This window comes from Palaemon carinicauda, chromosome 6 (assembly GCF_036898095.1).
Source record: "Palaemon carinicauda isolate YSFRI2023 chromosome 6, ASM3689809v2, whole genome shotgun sequence".
NCBI lineage: Eukaryota > Metazoa > Arthropoda > Malacostraca > Decapoda > Palaemonidae > Palaemon > Palaemon carinicauda.
The window spans coordinates 166,370,609-166,388,108 of record NC_090730.1 but is presented as its reverse complement, the minus strand read 5'-3'; the positions used below and the strand labels follow the sequence as shown (position 1 = coordinate 166,388,108).

General features: G+C 33.9%; 1 protein-coding gene across 8 annotated transcripts in view; it reads right to left on the bottom strand.

Moving 5' to 3' along the window:
- The window catches only part of LOC137642796 (chitin synthase chs-2-like), a 124,519-nt gene that overhangs the window by 102,795 nt on the left and 4,224 nt on the right, over nucleotides 1-17,500 (bottom strand). The window contains exon 1 of one of the 8 annotated variants that reach the window (XM_068375656.1): nucleotides 13,735-13,756. The exons of 5 other annotated variants lie outside the window; for them this stretch is intronic. The gene's annotated coding sequence lies outside the window, so the exon portion shown is untranslated. Of the gene's footprint in view, nucleotides 1-8,547; nucleotides 8,698-13,734; nucleotides 13,757-17,500 lie in introns of those variants that run through there. 2 more of the 8 variants (XM_068375654.1, XM_068375655.1) reach the window with 2 other exon arrangements.

The following is a 17,500-nucleotide window of genomic DNA, read 5'->3' as shown; positions in this document are numbered from 1 at the left end:
TCTAATAAACACGCCCGTCGTTAAGTAAGGAGATCAACCCAGATGGAAAAGAAATTATTTTGCACTGACGAGAGAGAGAGAGAGAGAGAGAGAGAGAGAGAGAGAGAGAGAGAGAGAGAGAGAGAGAGAGAGAGAGAGAGAGAGAACATTAAGAAAGATGGAATATAATGTCAACGTGATAATAATAAACGACATGAAGGGTTTATCGTCTATCGTATAGCAGAGTCAATACAGATAATTGACTCTGTCGTATAGGACGTTTTAAGATAAGATCAAACTTCCTATATTTTCAAAGGAAAAACATAGTTCATTTATTTCCTTATTTCTTTTCCTCACTGACCTATTTTCCCCTGTTGAAGCCTTTGGGCTTATAGCATCCTGCGTTTCCCATTGGTGTTATAGCTTTTCTAGTAATAATAATAATAATAATAATAATAATAATAATAATAATAATAATAATAAACTAGATGGTCACTCAGTAGAGCGCAGACCTCCTCCGCAGCAGCTTATTTCTCGACCTTTTTCTTGACCATTACCCTGACCTTCCAAAATGTAATCATTTCCAGCTTTTTACATAACAGTTAATCCCTGCAAGTTTAATTACTCTACGTTTAAAATTGCGGCCAGGAAGCTGTTACCAAACAAACAAACACACAAACAGGGGGTAAAACACAACCTCCTTCCAGCTTCGTTGACGGAAGTAATAAGTACATGATAAAAACGATTAAAATTGTGACCAGGAAGCTGTTCACAAACAAACACACACACACAAACAGGCGGTAAAACATAACCTCCTTCCAACTTCGTTGGCGGAGGTAATAAGTACATGATAAAAACGATTAAAATTGTGACCAGGAAAATGTTCACAAACAAACAAAGAAACACACATACACAGGGGGTAAAACACAACCTCGTTCCAACTTCGTTGGCGGAGGTAATAAGTACATAATAAAAACGATTAAAATTGTGACCAGGAAACTGTTCACAAAAAAAAAACACATACACACACAAACAGAGGGTAAAACACAACCTCCTTCCAACTTCGTTGGCAGAAGTAATAAGTACATGATAAATAAATAAGGATCAGGAAACGATCATTGAATGAGCTCTCTTCTATAATCATTGGGAAGAAGCAGCAGCGAGACCAACACCCCAACCTAATTGTTGAGAAAAATGAAATTGACCAACACCATCTGATGAAAGTCCAACAGTTGGAATCGCTGTAAAAAGTATGTCGACTTGTTGCATTGTTTCGAAGCCGCTAATGGATTCCGATATCAAGAAATTTCTCTTTTCCGATTTGCGAGGAACATGCTCCTGTTGGTTTACGTAAATTATGGGCTTTAGAAATCCTAGATTATTTTTTATCATTGACATAAAAATAGGCCAATATGCAAATAGCGTCTTTCGCGTTGCAAATAAATTTCCTGCACCGTTGTGCAACTTCTAAACATGAGTGGAACTCCAAACTTCGTTCGTAATTTGTATCTGTTGTGAACGGTAAGGAGCCATCCTTAGAAATAATCCGTCGTGTTACAGTAGTTGGCGAAGATTTACCGAGAAACCATCTTGGATTCTCTTTCTGAGAGGGGATACCTTCATGTGGTGAAAAGATTTTGCGTATCGCCATGATCAGCAAAGCTGTGCTAATCAGGGCGATCCATAATAGGTTACTTTGTTGCAAGCGATCACCAATCCGCACTGAACAGCGTGGTGATAAAAACGGGACAAACCCCACGCATGATTGACATATTATTACTATTATTAAGCTACAACCTTAGTTGGAAAAGCAGGATGCTACAAACCCAGGGACCCCAACAGGGAAAACAGCCCAGTGAGGAAAGGAAATAAGGAAAAATAAAATATTTTAAGAAAAGTGACAGCATTAAACTAAATATTTCCTATATAAACTATGTAAACTTTAACAAAACAAGAGGAAGGGAAATAAGATAGAATAGTGTGCCCGAGAGCACCCTCAAGCAAGAGAACTCTACCCCAAGACAGGCCTTTGTCCTCCAGTGGACTAGACACGGTTGCATTTGTTGTCGTTATCTTGAAATAGGTTTATTCAAGGTACTTACAAACTTTGAAGGTCGTCGGTAATTAATGCTATAAATACAATAGCTTCAACTGTGATAATTCCATTTCTATACGATTTACACATATATACAAGTAATTACTCGTGCTATAAAACATAATTGTTAAATTGTGAACAATGAAGTTTCCTCTCTTAACAAAAATTTTGTAAAATTACCATAAAAAAATATATTCACGAAGCGTATTCTACATATATAGATACCAATGGTGTATATATATATATATATATATATATATATATATATATATATATATATATATATATATATATATATATATATATATATATATATATATATATATATATATATATATCTTGGAATAAAGATATCTTTATTCTCAAAGCTGAATTACAGTACCGCATACATTCCTTTCCATTTAAAACATAGCAGTAACACAAGCACACACATGAATGTTGTACCGCACGTGTATCACACACGCTCGTACAATGGAACGGTATTTCTGTTATATATATATATATATATATATATATATATATATATATTATATATATATATATATATATATATATATATATATTATCCTTATCGCTCTCCCCTCGCACTGATAACCTATCTAAGCCTGTATGTTCTTCAATCATTGTGTTGGAATTTTTGTGCCGTTCTTGCTTGGAACGGATTGTATATAAACTCATGCATTCACCCCTGTTTCTCAGAGTCATTTATTACTTAACTGGCGCGTCCGCACAATGTTTTACATCTTTCAATCCGTAAAATCTACTCTAAACCTTTACGATGTGGTTGAATTACAAATCTCCTTCACCGTGCATTCGAGTCATGCACAAGCAGCCACAAGTCAGCCCTTAGATGTAAGGTCATCCAATCACTTTCGTTAGACGTAAGAGAGCGGAGGAATAAGTAAATTTAAAACAATGCGCATTTATCAATGCATGTCTGCGTTTGGCTTGTCTTTATGAGCTTGGAGTGCCTTGGGTATGAGCATGGTAGCGAAAGGAATACTGTATATCTTTGTTTTGAAAATTTCACTTTGCTTTCGTATGTATGTTTAATTGTAATACGTATAACGCTAGTATTAATTCAACAGTAATTTTAACGGTGGGTTATTTAGAAAAAGAAAAAATAATCGAAAACTTAAGTCGTTAATGCATTTGGCTAGAAAAAAAAAAAAACATTGAAAATGAGAAGGGATTTGTACACATCATAAAATGTGTTTTTTTTATAACAGCGCTCTAGAAAAGGAAAATGGTAAATTTCCGATTGTAATGTCCCTAAATCATGATTTCCAGATCTCTCTCTCTCTCTCTCTCTCTCTCTCTCTCTCTCTCTCTCTCTCTCTCTCTCTCTCTCTTTGCAACGTTAATTGGCTACATAAATCAGCCAATCACACTTTTGTTTACTATAAACGATACCTTAAAAATGAGGTCAATTGCCAAGAACTTCCCATGGTTCTTAAACTCTTCCCTCGTCTATTATGTAGGACGGTAAAATGAAAGTCCGTCACTCACACATCTGTCATCTCTTCTTTCCTCTTCCTCCCCCGTTTCTTTCCCGTCCCAACTTCTTGGTAACAGAGGGAGAGACAGCCAGCCAGCCTTGGGTGCAAATCATTAGTGAATAAGGCTTGGCATATTTGCCTTCTCATTCCTCTGCTTCAAAAGATCAAACTTGCAGCGAATGTTTTTATGTTGAACAGTGATATAAGTCTCTATTTATAGTTTATATAGGAAAGATGTACTTTAATGTTGTTATTGTTCTTAGAATATGTTATTTTGTTTGTTTATTATTTCTCTTGTAGTTTATTTATTTCCTTGTTTCATTCCTCAATGGACTATTTTTCCCTGTTGGAACCCTTGGGCTTAGACCATCCTGCTTTTCCATCTCGGGTTGTAGCTGATCTAATAATAATAATAATAATAATAATAATAATAATAATAATAATAATAATAACAATAATAATGATAATGATAATAATAAATATAACAACAACAATAATAATAATAATAATAATAATAATAATAATAATAATAATAATAATAAATATAACAACAGCAATAATAATAATAATAATAACAATAATAATAATAATGTAAAATTATCTTTTAGAATTATCCATTATCTAATTCCTAGAGGGATTCCTCTTAAAGAAATAATATTTTTTTTTTTTTTTGTTAGGGTTTAAGAATCTATTGAGCTCATAAGGTGCACCAACACGATAAAAAATTTAACCGTATCTTTTTAAACGATAATACTGTGAAGGAAGTCTTATAAGTGAAAATAGTAAAACGAACACAGCGACATCCAGGAGGCACAGGAAAAAAGATATCTCTTTCAACCACAGCAATTATGTGCGGTATATTCCCATTCATCACAAACTTTTTTTTTTTTTTTTGACGGTAGCAAACACTTAACTGTACCCAAACACAATCTGTATATTATTATTATTATTATTATTATTATTATTATTATTTGGTGAGGTACAACCTTAGTTGGAAAAGAAAGATGCTATAAGCCAAATGGTTCCAACAGGGAAAATAGCTCAGTGAGGAAAGAAAATAAGGAAATAAATAAATTACAAGTGAAGTAATTAACACTAAAAAATATTTTAAGAATAGTAACGGCATTCAAATAAACCTTTCATATATAAGCTATAAAAACTTAAAAAAAGGGGAAGAGAAATAACATAGAACAGTGCGCCCAAGTGTACCCTCAAGCAAGAGAACTCTACCCCAAGATAGTGGATGACCATGGTACAGAGTCTATGCCACTATCCCAGGCAAATACGCCACTCCCGTCAGAAATTGCAAACAAACAAGTTGACAGACCTCCTTAAAAGCAAAATTAATACCCGAGGAATCCGGCAAGCAAACAACACCGCCACAACAGTCGCCTGCTTATTCAAAACCTCTGATAACGCCAAACAGGATGACACTAAAGGCTGGAGGGTACATTACAAGCCAAACTTGGAAAATACCTTTATATTCATTTATACTATCCCAATATAGTTTAGCTCCCTCACTCTGGCAATGTAGCATACACTGTTAGAAAAAACCCGTAATTTTAATCGGTAATTCTCCGTAAAAATATACTCTTCTAAGCCGTATTTCAGTAAAATACAGGCGACCGTAATTTTACCTTACGTTGTTATTATTACGGGATAGTTTAGCTCCCTCACTCTGGCAATATAGCATACACTGTTAGAAAAAACCGCAATTTTAATCGGAAATTCTCCGTAAAAATATACTCTTCTAAGCCGTATTTCAGTAAAATACAGGCAACCGTAATTTTACCTTACGTTGTTATTATCTTTTGCGGGTTGGTGACCGTAATATCACTTATTTACGTCAATATATCGGATTTTAAAACGGTAAAAAATCCTGGAATTAATGTTGCCAGACATTTACCGCTTTTTAATGCAACTTTTAATAGTGTAGAAATCTCCTGTAGAGAGTAGAATTCCTCTGCAGTATAAGACCAGAAACGCAGCCCTTAAAGTAAAGTAAGAAACTATAAGATCAAAGGAAACTCTTCAAAGCAAATATGTTAAGCTTCGCAACATTCTGCAAACTCACCCAATGGATAAAAGGGGAAACAGACAATGCTATTTCTTAAACATCAACCAACGCACTTGTAAGTTATGTCCATAACGTTGATATCTTAGATGAATTGATCATCAAATTACATCAAATCCCAGAATTAAAACAATACACGTAATGTTTACAGTAATTATTTATAAAATTAACTGTTATCTAAAACCCCCATTTTAAAATAATGACTGCATCATGGACCAAAGCGCAACCCTTACATCATTCCCTTTGCACCAACCCAACCATTTTCCCCATTTCGTTCAATATTCAACTTTATCTAATCACAATCGCGCTTTAGAAGAACTCAAGGTATCAAAAATTGCTCTAATATCAATATCTTCAACATTTGAAGTCTTATCGAACAGTATGTAAAATACAGAACGAAAATATCGTTCATGATCCATACGAAGCATTTTGAAATGACGTCTTAAACTCTGGATTTCCTCTCTAACGGGTATGAGCACCTTGGTATGTCTCTCAGGGTCCTGCGCCGTACGGCAACGGTCTCTACCGCCGATAAGGATGTATTCGTTATCTATTATCACAAAATAACTCTTTCTCTTATTTATGAGGTGATGGGGGCTAAATACTTGATCGTAACAAATTATTTTCTCTCTCAAAATAACTTTTTCTTTTACCTATGGTGGCATGGGCTAAATTCTAGATCGTAAGAATTCTCTCTCTCTCTCTCTCTCTCTCTCTCTCTCTCTCTCTCTCTCTCTCTCTCTCTCTCTCTCTCTCTCTCTCTCTCTCTCTCTCTCTCTCTCTCGTAAAAATAAAGGTTTGGCAAGATAACGCTCTGCAAATCTAAACCCCTCAAATTAATGAAAGATCTAACAATATCATTATTACTATTATTATTATTACTATTATTATTATTATCAGGTTTTTCAGAAAGGAATGTTTACCATTTATTGTCTTGAGTTCCATACATAAAGGAAATGTCTAAACACCGCCAATTTAGCAGCTACCCCCAATAAAAAAGAATAAAAAATAAAAAACAAGAACACTGGATAGTCACATCACTTCTGCCATTGAACTTTCAACTTCCAGGGAGTGTGCAAGACAGTGTTACCAACGCCAGCGCGGATCGTTTTAGATGAGAATAAGATAAATACCATTTCGCTTGGGTTGCAATGTAATTTAATATTATGACGATTGCATCCCAATTAAATAAGAAAATAATGATTATATTTTTCTTAATAAAGTAGAGTTAACTAGACGGCCCAAGGAAATACCAACTAGAACGACACATTCTCAGGTGGTCGAAGACACTGCTGTGAACAGTTACCAAATGAAGCCAGACGCTTCAATTCTCCTTCATTTATATTGTTAAAAATTAACAAATAACGTTATTCGATATGGTTGAAATGTATTAGTGATGTAAAGTAATAAGAAATAATCATTATTCATAGATGATTTCGCTTTTTAGGAGTAAAAATAAAAATAAAATAAAAAGTACCGAGTTCATTTCATGGTGACGTCAAGAACCAGCAAAAAAAAAAAAAAATCCTAATACTGCCAGATTCAATGTTGCTACAAAACTAAAGAAAAAAAAATAGAAAAAACATATGAACTACACATATTAAGAACACTTTCAAGCGAAGAAAATCATATATAAATATATATAACAAAAACTGGCCAAGGACTCTCTCTCTCTCTCTCTCTCTCTCTCTCTCTCTCTCTCTCTCTCTCTCTCTCTCTCTCTCTCGTGTAACTGTTTGGCCAAGGACGAGAACTGACTGCGTGCCCGGAAGTTATAGCGTTTTTCTTTTCCATTTTTCTTCAGCCTTTTCCATCTGTCTCTTCCCCGGATCCAGGAAACGAATTCATGTTTTCGAAGGTAATCCAGATCCCATTAATCTATATGTTATAACCTATATATTTCTATTTATATTGACTTTCATTCATTTTGTATGATACTGTATAAGTTCACATCCATGTTGTTGTAATTGAATAATTACTATAAATGTAAATAAATAAAATGTAATTGTATTTCTATGGTTGAAATAATCCAGAGCCCATTAATCTATATGTTATAACCTATATATTTTGATTTATATTGACTTTTATTTATTTTGTATAATACTGTATAAGTTCACATCCATATGGATATAATAGAATAATCACGAAAATTATTTAAATTAATAGAATTTAATTGTATTTCTATAATAAAAGATAAAAAAAAAAATTTAGAACTATTAGGAGATTAACTACGGTATTTGTAATGATAAGAAGAGAGAATGTAATTCATTGTACTTTTCTACAACTAAAGTTAATTGAAATTACAATGAGTTGATTGTCCCGATGCAACAGCTCTTAAATCGGTCTTCATGAAAGGTTACTTTCCACGAATCAAATAAAATGTGCGTAACTCTTTTGGGAAATCCGTATATAGATAAAAAATCTTTGATTATTGATAGAACTATCAATATCAATAATCCTTAAACATTTATATATACAATATACATACATACATACATGTGCATATATATATATATATATATATATATATATATATATATATATATATATATATATATATATATATATAATTATATTTAACGATCAATAGACAATAGCATACTGTCATGAGCCTCAATTCCTGTAACATACAGTACAGTCATTAGCCTCAATTTCTATTTAAGGTCATTTTATCATCATTAATAACAGTAACGAGTACCTTCAAGGTGGAAAATTACCATAAAGATGTTATAGATAAATTCTATACATCTCAATAAAGAAATTAATACACTCCAGTTGTAAAACACAATACTCTTTACACAACCAAGCTATATATCAGCTCTTCACACTATTGTTTAAACTCAATTTCACAATTTTTCACTCAATATTCATCGTCGCAAATGTACGCTAAGGATACTTACGGAATGTAAACTTCTGTTGTTCAAATATAAATAGAAATTATAAAAAAATGAAATAAACGAATCACAAAGTAGTTTAGGACACTTACTCGCAAGAGCTTCAAGTTACCTCTGAGCCCCTGGGTTTAGTTAAAGCTCCCAAAATGAAATTATCAACCAACCCTTCTCTGATAAAACATATCTCTTAATCTCATTTACCCAAGGTCTTATCTTTCGTATGAAAAAACGATAAGATATGAGGAATGTGGAAATCCACCTGGCTTTTTTTGTTTTGTTTAATCTAAATATTAACAGATCTTTTGATAGTGTTAATCCGCATTGTGTAAATAAACCTGCCTCGCCCATAATTATAAAAGAATTAAATCGCTTCTTATCATATATTACGTCACTGAAAGCAATTATTAAGACGTACAGTTGGCTCCATCAATTCCGATACATTAACGTCTCCTATGCTTCACGCTAAGTGTACCTGAATTAATGAAGCCAACTGTACATGCGATATGATAAGCAAAATGAAATAATTCCGAGGATATTTCAATTATATATTATCATTGAAAACAATTAAAAAGTGTGATTAAGATACAAAAATATGTTGAAATTGGTTTAGTGAATCCGTGAGTGTAAAAGACTAAAATGATAAGTATGACATTTTCGAATTTAGATAAGAGACTCGGAAGACATGAATAATTCTAGAACTTGTCTAATTTGACTCACCTCCTTTGTATAGCCTAATAAGAATAAGTGTCTGGCTATATATATATATATATATATATATATATATATATATATATATATATATATATATATAGGGTCATGGCTACATGTGTATATATACTATTATTATTATTATTATTAGCTAAGCTACAACCCTAGTTGGAAAGACAGGATGCAATAGGCCCAAGGGCCCCAAGAGGGAAAAATAGCCCAGGAAGGAAAGGAATTATTATTATTAACATTATATTTCAAAACGGAAGCCAAATCATAATCTCTCCAGATTACAGACAATGACGAACTGACATCAACTTCTGAACAGCTCTGACCTTTCCATGTCACTTCATGGCCGGTTGACTGATTGATATAATGTATACATTGACACACTGTCATTTTGCGTCATTCGAACTAAAGTCACAAACCTGAACAAATGAGACGGAGTCCACTCAAAGTCAATGGCCGAAAAATGACTGGCATCAAAATGAGTAAAAAATAAATGTAACAATGATGCAAGGCGTAAAAGGTACAAGAAACAAGATTGATAATCATAATTGGTTTCAGGTTTCACGAACGATAAAGATTAAAGGATTTAATACTTATCTAGATCCCTTCACAATAAATTTATAATAAAAAATAAAAAAAAAACAGATTAATTATCGTATTGAAAGATTGAAATAATATTAAAAGTATCTACTCCTAACTACACACACAAATTGCCCTTTATAATAAAGAGGAAGTGTCTGGATATATATATATATATATATATATATATATATATATATATATATATATATATATATATAAATATATATATAAATATATAAATATAAATATATATATAAAATATGTGGGAAGGGTTGAATCGGTGTGTGCGTGCGTGTGAGTGTGAATATCTATGTAAATATTTAGCTGTCATTTTTGACAGGTCACGTACACTAATATATACAATTTTATATATATATATATATATATATATATATATATATATACACACATATATATATGTGTGTGTGTCTATACATTTTCATCGCAATCCCTTCATTACGTAGTCACACAGAATGTATTTTTGTCTATCTCCCTAATGTGTGTGTATGTATGTATGTGCGTAACTCCCTTCCATACACATGGGAAACTAAACATTCTTGGCTCAACATTCCCCTTAACCTCAAAGCTAACTTCCATTAGTACTAAGTGTACTATGCTGTACTAATTCAATCCATGCGAAAAGAATTTGCTTTGCAATGATAGTGAATCTATCTCTCTCTCTCTCTCTCTCTCTCTCTCTCTCTCTCTCTCTCTCTCTCTCTCTCTCTCTCTCTCTCTTGACATTTATGCTAAGAAAGAGCAAGGTCACTCAAGTGACCATTATATGGCCATGTGTCATTTGCGTCCACATTCTATTCAGTCAGGAAAACATAAGGTTAAAACGAATTTGTTAAAACTAAATCACTATCTATTTAACATTAGAAGTAAACTTCTATCAAAACTACATTCTCGTATTATCCCTTAGTAATAATAATAATAATAACAATAATAATAACAATAATAATAATAATAATAATAACAGTAATAACAATAATAATAATAATAATAATAATAATAATAATAATAATAATAATAATAATATTACTACTACTACTAATAATAATAATAATCTCTCTTATATTACAAAGAGAAATTGCCAAACGTATGGGTATTCGATCTCTCCCAGTCCCTCGGGTAGGGGGAGAGGGAGTAGTCATACCAGGTGAGAGGGGGTGCCTCGAAAGGTAGTTAACAAAGGGGGAGAGGGTGAGAAGGGTTGAATCTGTGGCTGCGTGTGTATGCATATGACTAACTAATTAGCTGTCATTTCTGACGGGTTGCTTACGCTAGTAGTAGTAGTAGTAGTAGTAGTAGTAGTAGTAGTAGTAGTAGTAGTAGTAATAATAATAATAATAATAATAATAATAATAATAATAATAATAATGTAAGCCTACAGACGTATGCATTACACTTATAACCTGTAATAACTCATTTTCATTTCCCCACTTCGTTCCAACAGAACTTATAAAAAAATGACATTTCTAGAGACAGCCTTCAACATATCAGTCAATGCATCCGGCCGTATAAGAAAACTGGATCTTATTCAGCCAAGCTTGTCAACCCTGCTATGACCTTTGATAAGGTCTCAGCAAAAGGTCACTCACTGCTCATGAGAATGGGAAGAAATACCACCTGTTTATTTCCTTGAATATCTTCCGGGGCAAGCGGACACTTTCTAGTAAAACAAATGTCAAAAATTTTGATATTATTATCCCTATTATTATTAATTGCTAAGCTACAACCCTAGTTGGAAAAGCAGAATGCTATAAGCCCGAGGGCTCCAACAGGGAAAATAGCCCAGTGAGGAAAGGAAATAAACAAACTACAAGAAAAATATTTAACAATTAATTTTTTGGGGGATATATAAATGAATAATTGGGATAACTATGATATTTAAGAAGTAATTGCTTTCATATAAGTCAATTATCTTTTGCAGGATAAGGGAAATAGTTATCATTAAATTTCATTAACCCAAATATTCAAATAATATTCATCTAGATTCGATCCTCCCTTGAGGAAGACCCACCAAAATTGTAAAATTGAACCAATTTTGGTTTTATTTCGCTTCAATATCCTTTTGGAAATGAGTAAACTCATGAAAATAATGCAAATTCGTCATCATCTACTACGCCTATTGACGCAGGGGGCCTCGGTTAGATTTCGCCAGTCGTCTCTATCTTGAGCTTTTAATTCAATACTTCTCCATTCATTATCTCCTACTTCGCGCTTCATAGTCCTTACCCAAGTAAGCCTTGATCTTTCAACTCTTCTAGTGCCTTATGGAGCCCAGCTGAACGTTTGGTGAATTAATCTCTCTTGGGGAAGTGTGAACAGCATGCCCAAACCCTCTCCATCTTCCCCTCATCATGATCTCATCCACATGTGGCACTCGAGTAATCTCTCTTATAGTTTCATTTCTAATGCAAATTCAGACTCTCTCTCTCTCTCTCTCTCTCTCTCTCTCTCTCTCTCTCTCTCTCTCTCTCTCTCTCTCTCTCTCTCTCTCTCTCTCTTCTTTATTGTTTTGAAGTTTGGATAAGCAAAGTCTAAACTATACTTGAACTAAATACAATCTAACAAAATTACATTACCGTTACATGACCTTTGACCTCTCTTGCAACGGCAAAGCAACTCCACCTGACCAAAACTAGACCACCGAACTTGATACAGGAATGACCTTTACACAACGCTACAATTATAATTTGACTTCCATTCTTCCTGCATTTGACCAGGCGTCCATGCTGATCACCCGGTCTATGCCCCAAGGCATACCAATGCCCGATAGTGGCCTAAGCTAATGATAAGTCTGGTGACCTAGCATGGTCAAACGAGCGAACTTTCCACGGCCAAGGAGCTTCCGGAAGCCATTAATAAGAATGCCAAGATTAACGGAAATGATTAGTTATGGTTTTGGGGTCAGGGATGGATTACTTTTGAAGGCATGAATATATTTTTTTTTAAAGGTTATTACAGATCGGGGATAAGCATCGATTTATCTTCCCTATATAATACAGAGGAAGTGTCTGATTGTGTGTGTGTATATATGTATATATATATATATATATATATATATATATGTATGTGTGTACATATATATATATATATATATATATATATATATATATATATATATATATATATACAACGACAACAGCAACAAATGCAGCCACTTCTAATACATGATAAAGGCCTCAATCATGTCTTGGTCATGTCTGGGATTCGGCCATTTTCATCAACACGCTGGCCACTGCGGATTGGTGATAATGGGAGACTTTGGTCTGATCACTCACAGCAAACCAACCTAGAATGGGTAGCCCTAAATAATACAGCCTTGTTGATCATAGCGATATACAAACCCTTTCACTACGTTAAGGTATCCCCACCAGAAAGGGAATATATTTATTTCTTTTCTGTTACGCTTAAAGAAGAAAGAGAGTAGTCATACCCTGGTGAGATGGGGTACCTGAGAGGTAAACTCGGAAACCACATTCTCCCAGAAATTGGCGAACCAGTGGTTTGTAGTTAGGATAGGAGGCGGGGGGTGGGAATGGTTGAATCTGAATGTGTGCGTGTTTGCATATCTATCTAGGCCTAAATAATTAGACATCACTTATGACGGCTCGGGTAGACTTGTTAATAATAAAAAAAAATACAAAACGTTCTCTTGGGAATACCTTTTTTTTTTTTTTTTTTTTTTTTTTGTAAAATAAAACAAACCAATTCAATTGTTTCCTTCTGAGTTATACAAACTCTTCATTAATTTCACTCATACACTTATTTCAATTATTCTTACATATAAATGCTAAAAAAATCTAAACACAAACTATACAAGGGAATGGAAGTAAAATAAGTAGAATAAATAAGTAAAATAAATAAATATAAGCTAATACTCACAACTGTCCCAAGAGAGATCAAGATCAGAACTGTAAACTATTAGACCCGTTGTACGAGCGACCATTTGAAACCAAATTCCTACATGATTTAAGCATTATCCTTATCCGCATAATGACGTCAAACCTTATCTGTCTTGGAAAGCTCTACATCGCTGATAAGGGATTTTCGTAACTTGAAGAATTCACAGCAAAATTAAGGGGGATTGTAATTATTATTATCATTATTATTATTATTATTATTATTATTATTATTATTATTATTATTATTATTATTACTAGCCAAGCTATAACCTTAGTTGGAAAAGCAAGATGCTGTAAGCCCAAGGGCTCCAACAGGGAAAAATAGCCCAGTGAGAAAAGGAAATAAGGAAATAAATAAGCTATAAGTAAAGTAACAAATAATTAAAATAAGATATTTTAAGAACAGTAACGTTAAATTAGATCTCTTATACATAAGCTATTGAAAAAAAAAGAGAGAAATAAGATAGAACAGAGTGCTCGAGCGTACCCTCAACCATGAGAACTCTAATCCAAGACAGTGGTTATGGCACTACACAAGACTAGAGAACACTGATTTGATTTTGGAGTGATAATAGGGAATTAAAGAAATGGGTTAGCATGAGCTGTTTGACAGCTATAAATCAGAGGTGACTTTCCATGCAAATCGCCTTCTTGGGAGAGAGAGAGAGAGAGAGAGAGAGAGAGAGAGAGAGAGAGAGAGATTCCTATTGTCATTTTAATTCTTCAGTAATCATTGCTATAAACACAGGAATACACAGCCCTTTACGGCCCATTGTTGTCTTTTACTTCCTGAATCTCAGACGGTTGTTTCTTCTTCTCCTTCTTCTTCTTCTACTCATTATCATTATCATCTTTATTATTATTATTATTATTATTATTATCATTATTATTATTATTATTGTATGTTAAAACAGTACTAAACAAGTGCAATGAGAAGACATATTGGCAACTTTCACTAATATATCATTCAGTACCTTACTCTTAAAAGGTCATAAAATCCTTCATATTTTAATGCTATTATTATCATTCTTGCGTAGCGTGAGAAACTACCGTTACTATACATTAATGTACCTAACATCCCATTACCTCCATGGATGTAATTATTAGTGTTATCATAGCTAATGCTGCATTTATTAATCTTTGATTTTTTTCTCGATGTAAAAACCAATAAAACGGGCTCAGTGATATAGTTAAACACCTAAGTATTCTGCGAGTAACATATGACATTTCAGATGTAGTCAGCCTTACCAAGCAAAAATAAAAGAGAGAGAGAGAGAGAGAGAGAGAGAGAGAGAGAGAGAGAGAGAGAGATGTTCGTTCATTTTACATTGTCTTGCCTTGTGCAAGACATGGGTGAATATTGTGAGGACTAGAAAATTACCAGTGAACGAAAGAAAAAAGTATGCAAGGTAAAAGGGTTCCGGTCAGGAGAGAGAGAGGAGAGAGAGAGAGAGAGAGAGAGAGAGAGAGAGAGAGAGAGATGTTCGTTCGTTTTAGATTGTCTTGCCTTGTGCAAGACACGGGCGAATATTGTTGTGAGGACTAGAAAATCACCAGTGAACGAAAGAAAAAAGTATGCAAGGGAAAAGGGTTCCGGTCAGTAGAGAGAGAGAGAGAGAGAGAGAGAGAGAGAGAGAGAGATCTTCGTTCGTTTTAGAGTCTTGCCTTGTGCAAGACACGGGCGAATATTGACAGAAAAATCACTAATGAACGAAAGAAAAAACTAGGCAAAGGAAAAGAGTTCCGTTCAGAGAGAGAGAGAGAGAGAGAGAGAGAGAGAGAGAGAGAGAGAGAGAGAGAGAGAGGTGTTCGTTCGTTTTAGACTGCCTTGCCTTCTGCAAGACACGGGCGAATATTGATGTGAGGACAAAAAAATCACTAGTGAACGAAAGAAAAAACCAGGCAAGGGAAAAGGGTTCCGTTCAGAAGAGAGAGAGAGAGAGAGAGAGAGAGAGAGAGAGAGAGAGAGAGGAATAATCACCAGATGTGTGGCTTAACCTCGCCGACCGGTCCTGTTCGTGTCTAGTCCCAAGGTAATCCTCCTCTGCTCTATGGAGGGATTTCGAACAACTCTTGGAGTGCCCAGTTCCTTTCCCTTCTTGGCATATACCATCTCTTCCTTCCATTATGAATTGTTGGAATTTTTAATAGCAGGCTTCCCGCTGATTTATTCATAAATTCAATACTCAGTTTTAGGAGTTTGTTTTAGTGCTGAATTTTTTTAATACAAATTACATCAAGGCTCATATTTCTAACTGTATATGAGGTTTTTTAGAGATTATTGAATTTATATTATTATTATTATTATTATTACTATTATTATTACTTGCTAAACTACAACCCTAGTTGGAAAAGCAGGATGCTATACGCCCAGAGGCTCCAACAGAGAAAATAGCCCAGTGAGGAAAGGAAACAAGGAAAAATAAATTATTTTAACACCAGTAACAACATTAAAATGAATTAAAATAATGTCTATAGTTAAAAACTGATATTTAACCATGAATATCTTTAAAATACCCCCCAAAAAACCCTTATTGCTCATGAGCTTCATAAGTCTTTTTATGTATTTAATAACGAAAGAAATATGAAAAATTATACACTATACGTATGATGTTGCGCTTGAATTCTTAGATTTTAATCATACATTCCACTTGGATTCGTCACACTGAGAAATGGAATAAAAGTTCTGCGCAACTTCAGAGCAAGAAATGTTTCAAGCTATTTTAAAGGTAAGGTTTATAACGGCCATTTCTTTCAAATTTCACAAAAACGTGATTTTTCAAAAACCTAACGACATTCGTATTTCTTTTAACACAGGACGCCATTTTCGTGGTGTCAAAAACCTTGATTTAACGGAATCAATTTTTCATACAAAGTCATTCTTCAAAGATAAGTTTCAAATAAGGGCTATAGGCCTACCTTGCCTCCACCCCAGTCTGAACATGCAGATTGTAAGATCCTTTCTTATCCCCTTCACAGAATGATTATTTTTGTTTTTTCTTTTCAAAAGACATTCGGTGTGGAAATTCAGTCAACCCAGGCCTACATGGCTGAGGATTATGAAGCGTGAAGTAGATATGAATGGAAAAGTATTGATTTCAAAGCTCAAGATGAGACGACTGGCGAAATCTAACCGAGACCCTTTGCGTCAGTAGGCATAGGAGGAGATGATCAGGGACATGGAAATAAAAAAACTCAACCACCTTTACTGAACAGGGCCCTAATGACTCTTACAATGATATGTGTGTGTGTGTGTGTGTGTGTAGCCCTACAAACACCTACGTGGGGTGCAAGCAGTTGACGTTTGCAAGGTCCTTATATTGCCCTAGACCTACCAACCAGTTGTATAACAGTATAGCTTATAGCATCCTGCTTTTCCAACCAGGGTTGTAGCTTAGCAATTAATAATAATAATAATAATAATAATAATAATAATAATAATAATAGGTTTTATGGAATCAAGAAACAGGAGGCGAGGCTACCTTACTTACAAACACCGTGGGAGACAGGAAAACCTTACCCTTTAAATACATCAACGCCTCTAAAGGGAAATAAAGTTTTAAGAATAAAATATAGGCCTAGACCACATATTTCTTTCTTTCATTTCCCAACATTATCGAATAAGAAGCAAATTGATTGCTAACTAATCCAGCTTTTGCCCTTTCAAACATGAATGATTTTACATAGGCCTATACAGTTATAAGCCATTTTTTATTACAAGCAATTTAGTGAATATACTATATGCC